An 18,248-nucleotide genomic window follows, 5' to 3' on the forward strand; every position below is an offset into this window, starting at 1 on the left:
AGCCCGCTCGGGGGCAGGAAGTGGCCCGGCCCTCCTCGTGGAGGGCGTTTCCGGAGCGCCTACTGTGCTCCTTGCCGGGGTGGGGGTCGTTACCGAGTGGGAACTTCTGCAAATCCTGACTTTTGTCAGTTCGCGCCCCGCACAAGATGTCCTGCCGGCGGTGCGATTGCTCCCGTTGCTTCGAGGGGAAACTGAGGCCAGTTAGTCCGGGCACTTACCCGCAGCTAGTTAAGGACTAGACTCTGATGGGGACTCCTGTTATGACCTCAATGGCCTGTAGAATCTTGGAGGCCGCCTCCGACCTAAGCCCAAAAAGCACATGGTCGGGCTCACAGGAGGCGGCCAGAGGTGAAAACAGCCAACGCTTTACAACGACGCTGTGCGGGGCACTTCGTGTGTGTCATCCCGTCTCATCCTCGGGTGATGGGGTATGTGTTGTGCTTTGTAAGTCTCTGGCTTACTCATGAGCCGCAGAGAGGTTCTTGATTTGCTTTTGTCACACAGTCAACCGGTGTCATTCAGCCCAGGACGGTCGGTAGTGAAGCCTGATCCCTTACCCCTTGTGCCCGGCCTTAAACGATCAGTCCAGGAGCTCCCGGAGTTCCTGTCTGGTTTCTTTTTCCTCTTCTGCCAGTTACACCCTACTCCAGAAGGTTTTCCTTGGCCTCCCCCTCCCCCCGCTCCCTGCTGTGGGTACCACATACTGTGATATTTCTGTTAACCAACCTCTTAGGGCATCCCCCCACGCCCCCCAGCCCTGTACCCGGACACGGCTAGGCCCAGATATCTGGGGCCCTTGAGCTTGGAAATCGCTTTGAAAACAGCTTTTGGACTTAATTACCCTTTAGCAATGGAGAACTCTAGAACAAACTCTTAATTTTTTCCAAACAAGCTCTAAGCCAATCAGAATGCTAATTAAAGATTGTTAAGGTTTCACCTGAACACCTCGTAGAAGCCAGACTTCCTGCAAATGTTAAAAACCTCCTCACGGCAGCGGGTGAAATGTCAGTGGCACTGCCTATTGCTCTCCATTTCAGACAGGGAAACTAAGGCCCAGAGTGTGGGTCAGAAACAATTTTTTTGGCCGAGTAAGTGGTGCTCCCCCCACGGCCCTCTGAAAGAAAAAGCCGCGTCTGGGTTGCTTAGGTAAGAAATGTAAAACCAATGGGCCTTGGCCTCTAGGAAATGTATGGGACAGGGACCTTCAGAAGAGGGGAGCCCCAGGGGGAAATGGGTGCGACCAGGTGAGCCTGGAGAGGGGGCTCCGGTAGTGGCTGCTGAGCTTGAACTCTGCACTAGGCGTTTTTCTCCTATATGCGTAAGAGCCACACTCTGCCCTTTCTGGGGAAGCCACTGGGGGCCTGGGCTAGAGGCAAAGACCTCACCGTAAATTGTGCCTGCAGCAGCCCCTTAGACCAGTGCTTCCCAAGTCTGGTGCTAGATGAGGTTGGGGAAATGGAAGGGGGGGAGTGCTGCCTCCTCCTCCACCTGAGAGCTGCATAACAAAGACCTGGAGCCCCTCCTTCCTCCTGGAGGACGGGGTAGGGGTGGAGGGAGGCTGATAGCCCGTCAGATTTTGCACGTAAGCAAGCCTCACAGATAAAGCCTAAGTGCAATTAGAGTTTGAGAATTACCGTGGCAAGTTTCTGAACTAGTAAGTATCAGAACTTAAAATGTGTGGATTCTCTAAGCCAGTAATTCCACTTCTAGGAATCTGTCTTTAGAAGTAGCTGTACAACAAAGATAAATGCTTATAGAAGATTGTTCTTTGCAGAACCGTTCATTCGGGAAAATTGCAAACAACTAAATACCCCTCACCAGGAGTTGGCCCATTATAGCAACTCTGAGACCTCTCTACCGCAGGCTCTTAAAATGGGGTAAGTTGGTGCGCGCTAATGTAGGGGCATGGCCAAGGTATATTTATTGACAGCTTACAGTGTCCCGACGAGGGACTTTGGACATACTTGGTGAGAACTTTAGTGGGAAAACTTTTTCTAAGTGATAAGTTATTGTCATTTTTCTCTCTCCCATTTTCTTTTTACTTTTTTTTTTTTGAGACAGAGTCTCGTTCTGTCGCCCAAGCTGGAGTGCAGTGACGCGATCTCAGCTCACTGCAACCTCTGCCTCCCAGGTTCAAGCGATTCTCCTGCCTCAGCCTCCTGAGTAGCTGGGACTAAAGGCACCCACCACCATGCCCAGCTAATTTTTGAGTTTTTAGTAGAGACTGAGTTTTGCCATGTTGGCCAGGCTGATCCTGAACTCCTGACCTCAAGTGATCCACCGCCTCAACCTCCCAAAGTGTTAGGATTACAGGTGTGAGCCTAGCCTTCTCCCCCTTTCTAAATTAAAAAGAAATATTGTGATAAGAAGCTCCTTCCACCTTTTTTCCCCATGTTTGAAGAAACTGGGTTGCTAAGGGAAGAAAAGACTTGCCTAATAGGAGTTTGGGGTCCTGACCCCTGGAAGGGAGCTGGGGATAGACTAGGAGAGGTGGAAAGGCATCCCAGCCCAGACCAACCTGGCTGCCCAGATCATCTAAGTCAGTTCCCTGCCTCCGTACCAGAAAAACCCAAACCGGAGACTCTTGGATATGAAGCTCCAGGTTCATCCTGCCAGTTTCTAGTGAACTTGGTGATCACATAGGTTTAAATGAATAAATCCACTTTTGTTAAAAAAAAAAGCGAGCCGCTTCCCTTTTTTTTTTTTTTTTTTTTTTTTTGAGACAGAGTTTCGCTCTTGTTGTCCAGACTAGAGTGCAGTGGCAAGATCTCGGCTCACTACAACCTCCGCCTCCCACGTTCAAGCGATTCTCCTGCCTCAGCCTCCTGAGTATCTGGGATTACAGGCATGTACCACCACACCCGGCTAATTTTGTATTTTCAGTAGAGACGGGGTTTCGCCATGTTGGCCAGGCTGGTTTTGAACTCCTGACCTCAGGTGATCTACCTGCCTCGGCCTCCCAAAGTACTGAGATTACAGGTTGTGAGCCACCGCACCTGGCCACCGCTCCCTTTTTGATGGAAGTGGGGAAAGGCACCAGCATTCACTGAGAATCCATATGAGCCAAGTTGCATCTCAGGATAAAGGAGAAGATGGGGTTCTGTGGGGTAAAGGGAAGAGTCCAGCAAAGGCCAGGGAGAGTGAAAGTGTTCAGGAAACAACTGGATTGGGTGAGATGGAAGGGCTGTGAAGGCCAGGATGAAGAATTTGGATTTGGCAGTGTGGGCAGTAGAGAGCCCCAGCTGGTTCCTGCGGAGAGCTGGGGAGAGACTGGAGGGTGGATAGTTGGTGACTCAGCTCTGGGTAATTGAGGCCGAGCGGATGGAGACCCGCCTTTGAGATCTAGGGAGATTTGTGGCTGTTATGTGAGGTTCTGCATTTTCATCTAATGTTGATAAGTGGAATTCCACATCTTCCTCCTGAAAAGTCTCGCAGTGTCTTGTTGGTCAACCACAATTTGCCTAGCTTTCTCCTAGTTGTTGGGTATTTACTCACGTAACTAATTTCTGAGTGCCCGCCTGTGTCTGGCTGTGTGCCTATGGCTGGAAAACCTACAGCCAAGCTTAATCCTGAAGGCTTTGGGCGACAGTGCCTTGTGGTAGGAAGGCTGTGGCCCTGGGACTTGGTTACTAGCCAGGTGATTTAGGAAAATCATCCACACCTTCTGAACCTCCCTTTTCTCATGTTGTGGAAATACAAGGCTTTGGTGAGAGTCAAAGAAAACAGGCACACCCCTTGTTTCATTGTGCCTTGCTTTTTTGCGCTTTGCAGGTACTGCGTTTTTTACAAATTGAGGGGTTTTGGCAACCCTGCGTCGAGCAAAGTCTACCGGCATTATTTTTCCAAAAGGATGCTCAGTCTGTGTCTCTGTGCCACATTTTGGTAATTCTTGCAATATTTCAAAGTTTGCTATTATTATATCTAGTATGGTGATCTGTGATCAATAATCTTTGATGTTACTATTGTAATTGTTTTGGGGCGTCATGAATGATGCCTGTGTAAGACGGTAAACTTAATCCATCAATATTGTATGCATTCTGTCCGCTCCACCAACCAGCCGTTTGCAATTAGTAATCCTACAGTGGCCTCTAAGTGTTCAAGTGTAAGGAAGAGTTGCAAATCTTTCACTTCACATCAAGAGCTAGAAATAATTAAGCTCAGTGAGAAAGGCATGTTGAAAGCCAAGATAGGCCTTTTTTGTTTTTTTTTTTTTTAGTTTTTAGTAGAGACGAGGTCTCGCTATGTTGTCCAGGCTGGCCTCCAACTCCTGGGCTCAAGTGATCCTCCTGCCTCAGCCATCCAAAGTGTTGGGATTAAAGGTGTGAGCCACCATGCCCCACCTCTGGAGTAGCACTTTTAATTTCACTCAAGAACTATTGGCTGGGTGCGGTGGCTCACACCTGTAATCCCAGCTACTGGGGAGGCTGAGGCGGGAGAATTGCTTGAACTTGGGAGGCAGAGGTTGCAGTGAACTGAGATCACACCACTGCACTCCAGCCTGGGCAACAGAGCAAGACTCCGTCTCAAAACAAACAAAAACTATCTGGCTAGGTCTGGTGGCTCATGCCTGTAATCCCAACACTTCGGGAGGCTGAGGCAGGGGAAGGTCTCTTGAACCCAGGAGTTTGAGGCCAGCCTGAGCAACATAGCAAGACCCCATCTCAACAAAAAATAATCAGCTGGGCATGGTGGCGAATGCCTGTAGTCCCAGCTACTTGAGAGGCTGAAGTGGAGGAAGACTTGAGCCCAGGAGGTTGAGGCTGCAGTGAGGTATAATTGTGCCACTGTACTCTAGCCTGTGTGAAAGAGTGAGACCCTGTCTCAAAAATTGGCCAGGCGCAGTGGCTCATGCCTGTAACCTCAGCACTTTGGGAGGCCAAGGTGGGCGGGATCACTTGAGGTCAGGAGTTCGAGACCACCCTGGCCAACATGGTGACAGCCCATCTGTACTAAAAAGAAAAAACAAAAACAAAATACAAAAATAAATAAATAAAAAGGTGCTATTCCAGTGAACACAGTAATGATAAGAAAGGGAACAGCCTTATTGCTGATACGGAGAAAACTTGAGTGGTCTAGATAGATGATCAGACCAGCCACAACATTCCCTTAAACCAAAGCCTAATCCAGAGCATAAGCCCTAACTGTCTTCAATTCTCTGAAGGCTGAGAGAGGTGAGGAAGCTGCTGAAGAAAAGTTGGAAGCTATCAGGCTTCAGTAGGCTTAAGGAAGGAAACACTCTACATAACTGGTCCTCACCTTGCACTCCATGAAAGTCCCAGGAGAAGCAGCAAGTGTGATGAAGAAGCGGCAGTAAGTTGTTTTTTTTTTTTTTTTTTGAGATGGAGTCTCGTTCTGTCACCCAGGCTGGAGTGCAGTGGTGCGATCTTGGCTCACTGCAAGTTCCGCCTCCTGGGTTCATGCCGTTCTCCTGCCTCAGCCTCCCGAGTAGCTGGGACTACAGGCACCCGTCACCACGCCCAGCTAATTTTTTGTATTTTTAGTAGAGACGGGGTTTCACCATGTTAGCCAGGATGGTCTCGATCTCCTGACCTCGTGATCTGCCCGCCTCGGCCTCCCAAAGTGCTGGGATTATAGCTGTGAGCCATGGCGCCCAGTCAAGAAGTGGCAGTAAGTTAAACGGAAGATCTAACTAAGATACTTGATGAGGATGACCTCTCTAAACAACAGCTTTTCAATGTAGATGAAACAGAAGCCTTCTGTTGGAAGAAGATGCCATCTAGGACTTTCTTTTTTTTGAGACGGAGTCTCGCTCTGTCATCCAGGCTGGAGTGCAGTGGCGGGATCTCAGCTCACTACAAGCTCTGCCTCCCGGGTTCACGTCATTCTCCTGCCTTAGCCTCCCAAGTAGCTGGGACAACAGGTGCCCGCCACCACACCCGGCTAATTTTTTGTATTTTTTAGTAGAGACAGGGTTTCACCATGTTAGCCAGGATGGTCTCGATCTCCTGACCTTGTGATCTGCCCGTCTTGGCCTCCCAAAGTGCTGGGATTACAGGCGTGAGCCACTGTGCCTGGCCGCCATCTAGGACTTTCATAGCTAGAGAGAAGTCAATGCCTGAAAGGATAGGTTGACTCCACTAGGCACAGTGGCTCACACCTCTAATCCCAGCACTTTGGGAGGCCGAGGCAGTCATATCACAAGGTCAGGAGTTTGAGACCAGTCTGACCAACATGGTGAAACCCCATCTCTACTAAAAATACAAAAAAAATTAGCCAGGTGTGGTGGCACGCACCTGTAATCCCAGCTATTCAGGAGGCTGAGGCAGGAGAATCGCTTGAACCCAAGAGGCGGAGGTTGCAGTAAGCTGAGATCGCGCCACTGCACTCCAGCCTGGGCAACAGAGCAAGACTCCATCCAAAAAAAAAAAAAAAAAACAGGATAGGCTGACTCTCTTGTTAGGGGCTAATGTAGCTGGTGACTTTAAGTTGAAGCCAGTGCTCATTCACTATTCCAAAAATCCTAGAGCCCTTAAGAATGATCCTAAGGCTAGGAGCAGTGTCTCACGCCTGTAATCCTAGCATTTTGGGAGGCCAAGGCAGGTGGATCACTGGAGGTTGGCAGGTCGAGACCAGCCTGACCAACATGGAGAAACCCCATCTCTGCTAAAAGTACAAAATTAGCCGGGCATGGGGGTGCATGCCTGTAACCCAGCTACTCAGGAGGCTGAGGCAGGAGAATTGCTTGAACCTTGGAGGCTGAGGTTGCAGTGAGCCGAGATCACGCCACTGCACTCCATCCTGGGCAACAAGTGTGAAGCTGCATCTAAAAAAAAAAAAAAAAAAAAAAAAAACCTAAATTACTATTCCCGTGCTCTAGAAATGGAACAACAAAGCCTGGATAACAGCACATCTGTTTACAGCATAGTGTACTGAATATTTTAAGCCCACTCTTGAGACCTACTGTTCAGAAAAGATTCCTTATAAAATATTACTGCTCATTGACACCTAGTCTTCATTGGAAGACTGGGAGTCTGTGCTCGCACCCGGAAACAGCTGGGTATGGCATCCTCAATCACAGCAGTAGAAATCAGCAGGTCCAAGTTGGCCATTGTGTGGCCAGGGAGCTTAATGAGCGTATTTTCTTCATTCTTTTTACTAAGGTCAGGGCGATAGGATGGAAGGGGATCAGATTCCATTTGCATGCTTTCATCTTTTTTTTTTTTTTTTTTTGAGAGGGAGTCTCGCTCTGTCGCCCAGGCTAGAGTGCAGTGGCACGATCTTGGCTCACTACAACCTCCGCCTCCCAGGTTCAAGGAATTCTCCTGCCCCAGCCTCCCGAGTAGCTGGGACTACAGGCGCCTGCCACCACGCCCGGCTAATTTTTTTTTTATTTTTAGTAGAGACGGGGTTTCACCATCTTGGCCAAGCTGGTCTCGAACTCCTGACCTTGTGATCCACCCGCCTCAGCCTCCCAAAGTGCTGGGATTACAGGCGTGAGCCACCGCACCCAGCTGCTTTCATCCTTTTTATATGTGGGAACTTTCTTACCTCTTGAAATATTGTTTAAATTACAAGAGCAAATACACCATATTCAGAATGGGAAGTTAAACCGTTGAGAGTCACACAAAGAAAAAGCAAAGACCCCTCCCCTGAGCCCTCCCTTCAGCATTAGCAGTGATGACAATTAGGTGTATATTCTTTCTTTTCCACCATCAGATAAATGCATGTAGATGTCCGCGCGGGTCCTGAGAGATACTGTCTTCCCTGTTGCTCTCTCTTATTTTTCCTCAATTTTCAACAGTGCTGTATTTAATACTTTCTACATAAACATCTCTGCAGTTGTGAGAATTTCCTGAAATAGATTCTCTAAAGTGGAATTACTGGGACTGAGAGTATGGGTGGATATTGTTAAAGCAGATTGCCAAAGTGCTCACGTGCCAGCATTTGCGGTGCTGGTGAGCTTGTCTTACCCAGTCTGCAGCCACAGCAAGTGTTAGCAATTTTTTTTTTTTTTTTTTTTTTTGAGACGGAGTCTTGCTCTGTTGCCCAGGCTAGAGTGTAGTGGCGTGATCTCGGCTCACTGCAAGCTCTGCCTCCCGGGTTCATGCCATTCTCCTGCCACAGCCTCCCAAGTAGCTGGGGCTACAGGCGCCTGCCACTACATCCGGGTAATTTTTTTTTTTTTTTTCTTGAGATGGAGTCTCGCTCTGTCGCCCAGGCTGGAGTGCAGTGGCGCAATCTTGGCTCACTGCAAGCTCCGCCTCCCGGGTTCACGCCATTCTCCTGCCTCAGCCTCTCCGAGTAGTTGGGACTACAGGCGCCCGCCACTACGCCCGGCTAATTTTTTTGTATTTTTAGTAGAGACGGGGTTTCACCGTGGTCTCGATCTCCTGACCTCGTGATCCGCCCGCCTCGGCCTCCCAAAGTGCTGGGATTACAAGCGTGAGCCACTGCGCCCAGCCTTCGTCCGGGTAATTTTTTGTATTTTTAGTAGAGATGGGATTTCTCCATGTTAGCCAGGATGGTCTCGATCTCCTGACCTTGTGATCCACCCGCCTCAGCCTCCCAAAGTGCTGGGATTACAGGCGTGAGCCACCGCGCCCGGCCACTGCACACCATTTCTTATCTTTCCCTTTTTTTTTTTTTTTTTTTTTTAAGATGGAGTCTCACTCTGTCACCCAGGCTAGGGTGCAGTGACACAATCTCAGCTCACTGCAGCCTCCGCCTCCCGTGTTCAAGCAATTCTTCTGCCTCAGCCTCCCGAGTAGCTGGGATTACAGGTGCCTGCCACCACGCCCAGCTAATTCTTGTATTTTTAGTAGAGATGGGGGTTTCACCATGTTGGCCAGGCTGGTCTCGAACTCCTGACTTAAGTGATCCACCCACCTCGGCCTCCCAACGTGCTGGGATTACAGGCATGAGCCACCGTGCCCAGCCTTATCTTTCCCTTCTTCATGGCTTTTCCAAGGTATTGAGTTCTTACATTATTTTTCATGGTATAACCCAAGGAGAGCTACCTTGATACTACTACACTTAGAGAATGAAAAGACAGATTTTGGCTGGGGAAGGCTGACATTTCTGTAGTGGAAACGGGTATCTCCCATAAAGCAAATGAAGTGTGCCCTTTAAGGATCCTAGTTGCTCATACTCTCTTCCAAAGCCCTAGGAGGAGTCATGTTTTTATAAAATTTACAAAATTAAGAAATTTTAATTGTAATCATAATCAGTTAAAACAACTTTTTTTTTGAGATGGAGTCTCGCTGTGTTACCCAGGCTGGAGTACAGTGGTACAATCTTGGCTCACTGCAACCTCTGCCTCCCAGGTTCAAGCAATTCTCCTGCCTCAGTCTCCCGAGTAACTGGGACTACAGGCATGCGCCCCCACACCTTGCTAATTTTTGTAATTTTAGTAGAGACGGGGTTTTGCCGTGTTGGCCAAGGCTGATCTTGAACTCCTGACCTCAGGTGATCCGTCCGCCTCGGCCTCCCAAAGTGCTGGGATTACAGGCATGAGCCACAGTGCCGGGCCTCCATTTCCATTTTTATAGTTTTAATGATTGAAAGAATTTTCCATAGACTAGCTTCTAACCATGATCATTTTAAACCTCATTTGTCTTACTTTGCTTATGTACTTCTGGTACAGACTTATAGGACACCTATATATCATGATCCCACCTCTGCTCCTGCAACTTTGTGCATGGCAGCCTTTCCTGTATCAGGACAGTTATCTATATTTGAACTGCCCATGGAAGTGACTGCAAACCACATAAATAGATAAACCCAAAGTAAACGTATTCCAAACTCAACCCTTGGCCAGATGGAAAAAAAGTCTGAGGCAGGAAGATCATTTGAGCCCAGGAGTTTGGATTTTGATCAGCCTGGGCAACATGGTGAAACCCCATCTCTACAAAAAAATTTAAAAATTAGCCAGGCATAGGCCGGGCGTGGTGGCTTATGCCTGTAATCCCAGCACTTTGGGAGGCCAAGGCAGGTGGATCACGAGGTCAGGAGATCGAGACCATCCTGGCCAACACAGTGAAACCCCGTCTCTACTAAAAATACAAAAATTAGCTGGGCGTGGTGGCGGGCACCTGTATCAGCTACTTGGGAGGCTGAGGCATGAGAATTGCTTGAACCCGGGAGGCAGAGGATGCAGTGAGCTGAGATCATGCCACTGGCACTCCAGCCTGGGCAACAGAGCAAGACTCTGTCTCAAGAATAAAAAGGCCGGGCGTGGTGGCTCATGCCTGTAATCTCAGCACTTTGGGAGGCCAAGGTGGCTGGATCACCTGAGGTCAGGCGTTCAAGATCAGCCTGGCCAACATATGAAACCTCGCCTCTACTAAAAATACAAAAATTAGCTGGGCTTGGTGGCACATGCCTGTAATCCCAGCTAGTAGGAAGGCTGAGGCAGGATAATCACTTGAACCTGGGAGGCGGAGGGTGCAGTGAGCAGAAATCATGTCACTGCACACCAGCCTGGGCGACAAGAATGAAACTTCATCTCAAACAAAACAAAACAAAACAAAAAACAAAAATAAAAAAGGAAAAAGAGAAATGTTCTAGGCATTCAAATAATTAAAATACTGTGTTATCTATCTGGATTTCGTGATGTGATTATTTGTCAACTTTTAAAAATTTATAATTTTGGCCGGGCGTGGTGGCTCACGGCTGTAATCCCAGAACTTTGGGAGGCTGAGATGGGCAGATCACGAGGTCAGGAGATTGAGACCATCCTGGCTAACATGGTGAAACCCCGTCTCTACTAAAAATACAAAAAGTTAGCTGGGCGTGGTGGTGGGCGCCTATAGTCCCAGATACTTGGGAGGCTGAGGCAGGAGAATGGCGTGAACCTGGGAGGCAGAGCTTGCAGTAAGCCAAGACAGCGCCACTGCACTCCAGCCCTGGGGGAAAGAGCGAGACTCCGTGTCAAAAAAAAAGAAATTTATAATTTGCTATAATTATTTTTCCTTTTCTCATTTTGAATAAACATTCTTGTTTGTGTCAAATTTTGTATATTTAATTTAACATTATTTTTCTAAATGGGGGCTCCAAAAATTATAGAAGGTTCAGGTCCCATGAAACCTGGATCTGCTTTCAACTGTTAGGATGAATATGTTGGCAAAGATAAGCCATAACCTTTTAGAATAAATGGTTATAACTTGTCTCTTCTGGCCCTTTGGAAATTGGAATTTCTTGTCTTTTATTCTGATTTATTTTTTCTTTTTTCATACAGTCGTATCTGCATACCATGATTTTGACACTAAAATAAAACTTACTTTTTTTTTTGAGATGAAGTCTTGCTCTGTTGCAGGCTAGAGTATAGTGGCATGATCTTGACTCACCACAATCTCTGCCTCTGGTTTAAGCAATTCTCCTGCCTCAGCCTCCCGAGTAGCTGGGATTATAGGCACAGGCTACCACGCCCAGCTAATTTTTTGTATTTTTAGTAGAGATGGGGTTTCACCATGTTAACCAGGCTGGTCTCCTGACCTCAAGTGATCCGCCCACCTCGGCCTCCCGAAGTGTTGGGATTACAGGCGTGAGCCACTGCACCCGGCCAATTTCTGTATTTTTAGTAGAGATGGCGTTCCACCATGTTGCCCAGCCTGGTTTCAAATTCCTGACCTCAGGTGATCCGCCTGCCTTGGCCTCCCAAAATGTTAGGATTACAGGTGTGAGCCACTGTTCCTGGCCTGGAATTTCTTTGATGAGAGCTATGCCCTGGTAGTCTCATTTTTCCATTGTACTGGAAGGTCTGGGGCCCTGGGAGCTAGTGCGGCATGAAGGCCTGAGTGGGCTCTGTGCCTTGCTAACAGTGTTCCCAAGCTGAGTGGAGGAAGAAGACCAAGGGTCTGGACATCCTCAACACTGAGTACATGAATTTCTGTGTAACCCTTCTGTTGTTGCTGTCTTCTCCCTGTCCTGTGCCTGGTGTTCATCTGTCCAGGACCTTCTGTATTCTTTGGATAATAAATTTCTGATCTCTTCTCAGGTCTGGGTTGCAGGCTTCATAGGATCTAGGAGTCCACTGCTTTTTTTACTTTTTTCTTTTTCTGAGACAGAGTCTCACTGTGGCGTGATCTCTGCTCACTGCAACATCCGCCTGCTGGGTTCCCATGATTCTCATGTCTAAGCCTCTCGAGTAGCTGAGATTACAGGTGCCTGCCACCACACCTAGCTAATTTTTGCATTTTTAGAAGAGACATGGTTTCGCTGTGTTGCCCAGGCTGGTCTTGAACTCCTGTACTCAAGTGATCCACCTGCCTCGGCCTCCCAAAGTGTTGGGATTAAAGAATAGAGATAAGGGAGGCACAGAGGGGCTAAGTAACACCTGAGGTTGTAAAACTGGTCATTGGAAGAGGTAGGATTTTATTCCTGAAAGGTTAATGGTAATATTATCTTCATTTCTGACTCTAGTAATTTCAAGTCTTTTTTCTTTTTTTCTTGGTCGGTCTAGCTGAGGATTTGTCAGTTGCTTTGACTTTTTTCAAAGAACCAACTTTTGGTTTTATCAATTTTCTCTATTGTTTTTCTGTTCTCTATTTCATTCATTTCTGCCCCAGCATTTATTGTTTCTTTCCTCTTGCTTACTCCCCCTTTTGCTCTTCTAATTTTTCTGGTATCTTAAAATGGAAGATTAGATTATTGATTTACAATCTATATTTATTTATTTACTTTTTTCTTTTCTTTTGAGACAGAGTCTAGCTCTGTCCCCCAGGCTGGAGTGCAGTGGCGCAATCTAGGCTCACTGCAAGTTCCACCGCTGTGGTTCACATCATTCTCCTGCCTCAGCCTCCCGAGTAGCTGGGACTACAGGCGCCCGCCACCATGCCCGGCTAATTTTTTGTATTTTTAGTAGAGACGGGGTTTCACCATGTTAGCCAGGATGGTCTCAATCTCCTGACCTCGTGATCCGCCCACCTCAGCCTCCCAAAGTGCTGGGATTACAGGCGTGAGCCACCGTGCCTGGCCTACAGTCTTCATTTTTTTTTTTTTAAATAGGCACATATGGGCCGGGCATGGTGGTTCATGCCTGTAATCCCAGCATTCTGGGAGGCTGAGGTTGGGTGGATCACCTGAGGTCAGGAGTTCAAGACCAGCCTGGCCAACATAGTGAAACCCCACCTCTAAAAATAGAAAATTAGTCGGGCGTGGTAGCACATGCCTGTAATCCCAGCTACTCAGGAGACTGAGGCAGGAAAATCGCTTAAACCTGAGAGGCGGAGGTTGCAGTGAGCCGAGGCTGTGCCATTGCACTCCAGCCTGGGCAACAGAGCAAGACTCTGTCTCAAAAAAAATTAATAAATACAAAATAATAAAAATAGGCACATATGGCCAGGCATGGTGGCTCATACCTGTAATACCAGCACTTTGGGAGGCTGAGACGTGGGTCACTTGAGCTCAGGTGTTTGAGACCAGCCTGGGCAATGTAACAAGACCCCGTCCCTACAAAAAATAAAAAAGGTGTAGTGGCTTGCGCCTGTAGTTTCAGCCATTCCAAAGGCTGAGGTGGTAGGATTGTTTGAGCCCAGGGGTGTGAGGCTGCAGTGAGCCCTGATTGCATGACTGCACTCCAGTGTGGGCAATAAAGCGAGACACTGTCTCAAAGGAATAAAAAGGCATTGATAGCTATGAATTTTCCTTCAAGCACTGCTTTAGCTGCATTTCGTAAGTTTTAAGCCTTTTTATTCATGTCATAATATTTTCTAATTCCCCTTTGGATTTCTTCTTCGAATCATTCATTATTTAGAGTATGTTGTTTAATTTCCACATATTTCACATATTTGTGAGTTTCCCATGTTTCCCAAATTTCTAATTTCATTATAGTGTCCTCAGAGAACACACTTTGTATTATTTGGGTCCTTTTAAATTAACCGAGGTTTGTTTTATGACCTAGCATATGGTGTTTCCTGGAGAATGTTCCACGTCCACTTAAGAATAATGTGGCCCTGGCATGGTGGCTTATGCCTGTAATCCCGGCACTTTGGGAGGCTGAGGTGGGAGGATCCCTTTAGCCCAGGAGTTGGAGACCAACCTGGGCAACATAGTGAGATCCCATCTCTACAAAAAAAAAATTAGCTTGGGTGGGGCATGCCTATACTTCAGGCTACTTGGGAGGCTGAGGTGGGAGATCACGTGAGCCTGGGAAGGTGAGGCTGCAGTGAGCTGTGATCACACTTCTCCACTCCAGCCTGGTTGACAGAGCAAGATCCCATCTCAAAAAAATGAAAAAAGAAGAAAGAATGTGTATTCTGTGGTTGTAGGGTGCCATGTTCTGTGTACGGCTGTTAGATCTAGGCAGTGGGTAGTGTTGCATTCTGTGGTTGTGGGGTGCAGTGTTCTGTGGACGGGTGTTAGGTCTAGGCGGTGGGTAGTGTTGTATTCTGTGGTTGTGGGGTGTGGTGTTCTGTGGACGGGTGTTAGGTCTAGGCGGTGGGTAGTGTTGTATTATGTGGTTGTGGGGTGCAGTGTAGATGGGTGTTAGGTCTAGGTGGTGTAGGGTGCAGTGTTCTGTAGATCGGTGTTAGGTCTGGGTGGTTGGTAGTGTTGTCGTGTGTTCAAGTCTTCCGTTTCCCTATTGATCTTCTGCCTACTTGTTCTATCCATTATTGAAAGTGGGAATTGAAGTCCAATTATGACTGTTGAGTTGTTTCCTCCCTTCATTTCTGTCAGCCTTTGTTTCCTGTATTTTGGTGCTCTGCTGTTTCCATATATGTGTAAAACTTTACCTGTTTCGGATGGAATGACCTTTTTAAAATTATAAAATATCCTGCTTTAGTAGGAAATAGTATCTTAGAACCAGACAATCTTGACTCTCGAGCCCATGCTCTTATGCCTGTCCCAACTGCCCTGTCCCTGAAGGTGTGTTCTCTGGTATTTCTCCACCTCCTATATCCTCATTCATTTTGGATTCATCTAAGTGATCTTTGTCAACTTAGTCTTCCTGCTCTGGATCTTGGTAAGACCAGCTGAAATTTTATTCCGTACTCTGAGGAAGTCCTCAGCCCTTCCCCAGATGCCTATAGATTCCTAGAAGTTCCCATCCTCCATCATCTTGGCCTCTGGGGCCTGCTTGCCTACAGCCTACCTTGGTGCTGTGTAGTTGCTATGGCTTGAATGTGCCCCATGAGCAAAGTCCATGTGTTGTAAACTTAATCCCCAATGCAATAGTGTTGAGAGATGGGACCTCTAAGAGGCTCTGCCCTCGTGAATGGATTAATGCTGTTACCACAGGAGTGGATTCCTGATAAAATGTGTGTTCAGCACTCTCTTGCCTTCTCTCCTGTGTACTCTCTCACCATGTGAGGCCTTCCACCATGTGATGAGGCAGCAAGAAGGCCCTCACCAGATGCAGTTCCTTGATCTTGGACTTCCCACCCTTCAAAACTGTGAGCCAAATAAACTTCTGTTCATTATAAGTTACCAGTCTCAGGTATTCTGTCATAGAAGCACAAAATGGACTGAGCTGATAGTTTCCACAGTTCAATCTTTCCCCTTCATCTCTGCCAGGCTCCCCTTAGACTCTGCAGTCGCCACACCTTGGTAACTCCGCAGTCACCAAACCTTGGTAACTCCGCAGTCACCAAACCTTGGTAACACAAGTGAATTGAGCCCTTTAGTGCTGGAGGGTGAGATGAAAGGCACACTTGACAGAAACACAGAGGTCAGTTTCCATGTTCTCCATCCTTGGGCATCCTCTGGGCCCTGGCTTTGCAGGGTTTGACTTGGCCCACCAGTACCCAGCCTCCTGTCACTATCCAGCTCCTGGCTCTGGTCTCCTCTTCAGTCCGTTTCCCACCCCTCCTTCCCTCTCCCCTTTCCTCTCTGGAGCAAAAACTCTTCTCTCCCTCTGCCTCCTGCAGAGCCATTTAATGGCTGCTTTTGTTGTCTTTGTTTCTTTGGCCCCTCAAGGATCAGGCTCTAACTGTCTTCCTTGGTTAAGCCCAGAGTAATTTAGTAAGAGGGATATGGAGGCAGTTAGATAGGAAAATTTCCCACCTGGCTTCCCATGCTGGCTTTTTTTTTTTGAGACAGGGTCTCACTGTGTCACCCAGGCTGGAGTGCAGTGGCGTGATCAAGGCTCACTGCAACCTCTGCCTCCTGGGTTCAAGCAATCCTCCCGCCTCAGCTGCAGGAGTAGCTGGGACTACTGTTGGCATTTCCTGGACATTGTGATGATTGGTGGGAAAATTTTTTTTTTTTTTTTTTTTTTTTGAGATGAGTCTTCCTATGTTGTCCAGGCTGGTCTTGAACTCCTGAGCTCAAGTGATTCTCGTGCCTCAGCCTCCTGAGGAGCTAGGATTACAGGCAGGAGCCATCACACCTGTCAGGAGCAGAATATTTGAAGTCAGGACTTTTCCAGAAGAATATCAGAGATTTGTGATTCTCAGGGAATTATCAAACTGAGGCCCAGGCAGAGCTCACAGCAAGTCAGTGGTGGAGCCAGTTCCTCAGGCCCCTGCCCTGGGATGTATCTTGACTTCAGCGAGCCCTGAGGTGGGTGTAACTTGGGTCATCCCCCGCTTCCCTGAGCTTAACTTCCCATCTGGGAAGTGGGTAGCAGCCCTGTCTCTTCCTGAGGCTGTCATGAGACAGAAGCAACAAAATGCTCCTGCCCTGCCCTGCTGATGGCTTGGCAAGCAGTAGGGAAAGTTACAGAAAAAAACACCTTCACTGGTCACATTTGATGACTTCCTATAATTATCTGATGTGTTTCTTTTTAAAAATTAATTTATTTTTTGAGACAGGGTTTCACTCTGTTGCTTAGGCTGGAGTGCAGTGGCTCAATCTCAGCTCACTGCAACTTCTGTCTCCCGTCTCAGCTTCCTGAGTAGCTGGGACGACAAGCGCATTGTACCAGGCCTGGCTAATTTTTGTATTTTTTGTAGTGATGGGGTTTCACCATGTTGCCCAGGATTGTCTCAAACTCCTGAGCTCAAGCAACCTACCCACCTTAGCCTCCCAAAGTGCTGGGACTATAGGCAGAAGCCACTGTGCCTGGCCGGTCTGATGTGTTTCACAAATCAGTGTGTATGTAGCCGGGCATGGTGGTGTGCACCTGTAATCCTAGCTACTCTGGAGGCTGAGGCAGGAGAATAGCTTGAGCCCGGGGATGTGGAGATTGCAGTGAGCCGAGATCACGCCACTGCACTCCAGCCTAGATGGCAGAGTGAGACTCTGTCTCAAAAAAAAAAGTGTGTGTGTATTTCTTTTTTTTTTTTTTTTTTTCGAGACCAAGTTTCACTCTTGGGTTGCCCAGGCTGGAGTGCAGTGGCGTAATCTCGGCTCACTGCAACCTCCGCCACCCGGGTTCAAGCAATTCTCCTGCCTCAGTCTCCCAAGTATGCTGGGATTACAGGCATGTGCCACCATACCCAGCTAATTTTGTATTTTTGGTAGAGACAGGGTTTCACCATGTTGGCCAGGCTGGTCTCGAACTCCTGACCTCAGGTGATCCACCCGCCTTGGCTTCCCAAAGTGTTGGGATTACAGTTGTGAGCCACTGCGCCCGGCCGTGTGTGTGTATTTCATATGAGAAAGACTAGTTTCTGTAGTAAGTCAAATTAACAGAGAATATTTATGTTTTCCATGGAATGGCAGGAAGCACCAAAGAGAAATCTGTCCTTTTGGTTGAGGACAAAGCATATGTCCATGCAAAATATTTGTATATGAATATTCATAATAGCCTTATTCATAACGGCCCCAAACTATAAGCAACCCAAATGTTTATCAACTGGTAAAAGGGTAAATCGGTTGTATTCTGTCTATACAGTGGAATATTTCTCGGCAATCAAAACTATAGTTGCACACAATAACATAGGCCAGTCTCACAAATATTGTGCTAAGCGAACGAAGCCAGACATGAAATAATAAATATTGTATGACCCATTCATATAAAATTCTAGAAAAGCCAAAGAAATTTATAGAAAGTAAATCAGTGGTTTCCTGGGTTGAGGGATGGGAGAAGGGCTTGACTTAAAGAGGGGCATAAAGGAACATTTGCCAAAACTAATTTTATTATGCCAATGGAGTGGGCACATTATATGGGTTTTCTTTTTTTTTGAGACGGAGTCTTGCTCTGTCGCCCAGGCTGGAGTGCAGTGGTGCAATCTCGGCTCACTGCAAGCTCCGCCTCCTGGGTTCACACCATTCTCCTGCCTCAGCCTCTCCAAGTAGCTGGGACAACAGGCGCCCGCCACCATGCCTGGCTAATTTTTTGTATTTTTAGTAGAGACGGGGTTTCACCATGGTCTCGATCTCCTGACCTCGTGTTCCGCCCGCCT

General features: G+C 47.6%; 1 long non-coding RNA gene across 1 annotated transcript in view; it reads left to right on the top strand.

The window, feature by feature from the left end:
- The first annotated feature begins 64 nt into the window (after positions 1-64).
- LOC115837960 overlaps positions 65-18,248 on the top strand; it is a 71,706-nt gene continuing 53,522 nt past the window's right edge. The window contains exons 1-2 of the long non-coding RNA XR_004033001.1: positions 65-428; positions 1,775-1,877. This is a non-coding gene — a long non-coding RNA (uncharacterized LOC115837960). The remainder of the gene's footprint in view (positions 429-1,774; positions 1,878-18,248) is intronic.

The sequence above is a fragment of the Nomascus leucogenys genome, chromosome 13 (assembly GCF_006542625.1).
Source record: "Nomascus leucogenys isolate Asia chromosome 13, Asia_NLE_v1, whole genome shotgun sequence".
Classification (NCBI taxonomy): Eukaryota; Metazoa; Chordata; class Mammalia; order Primates; family Hylobatidae; genus Nomascus; species Nomascus leucogenys.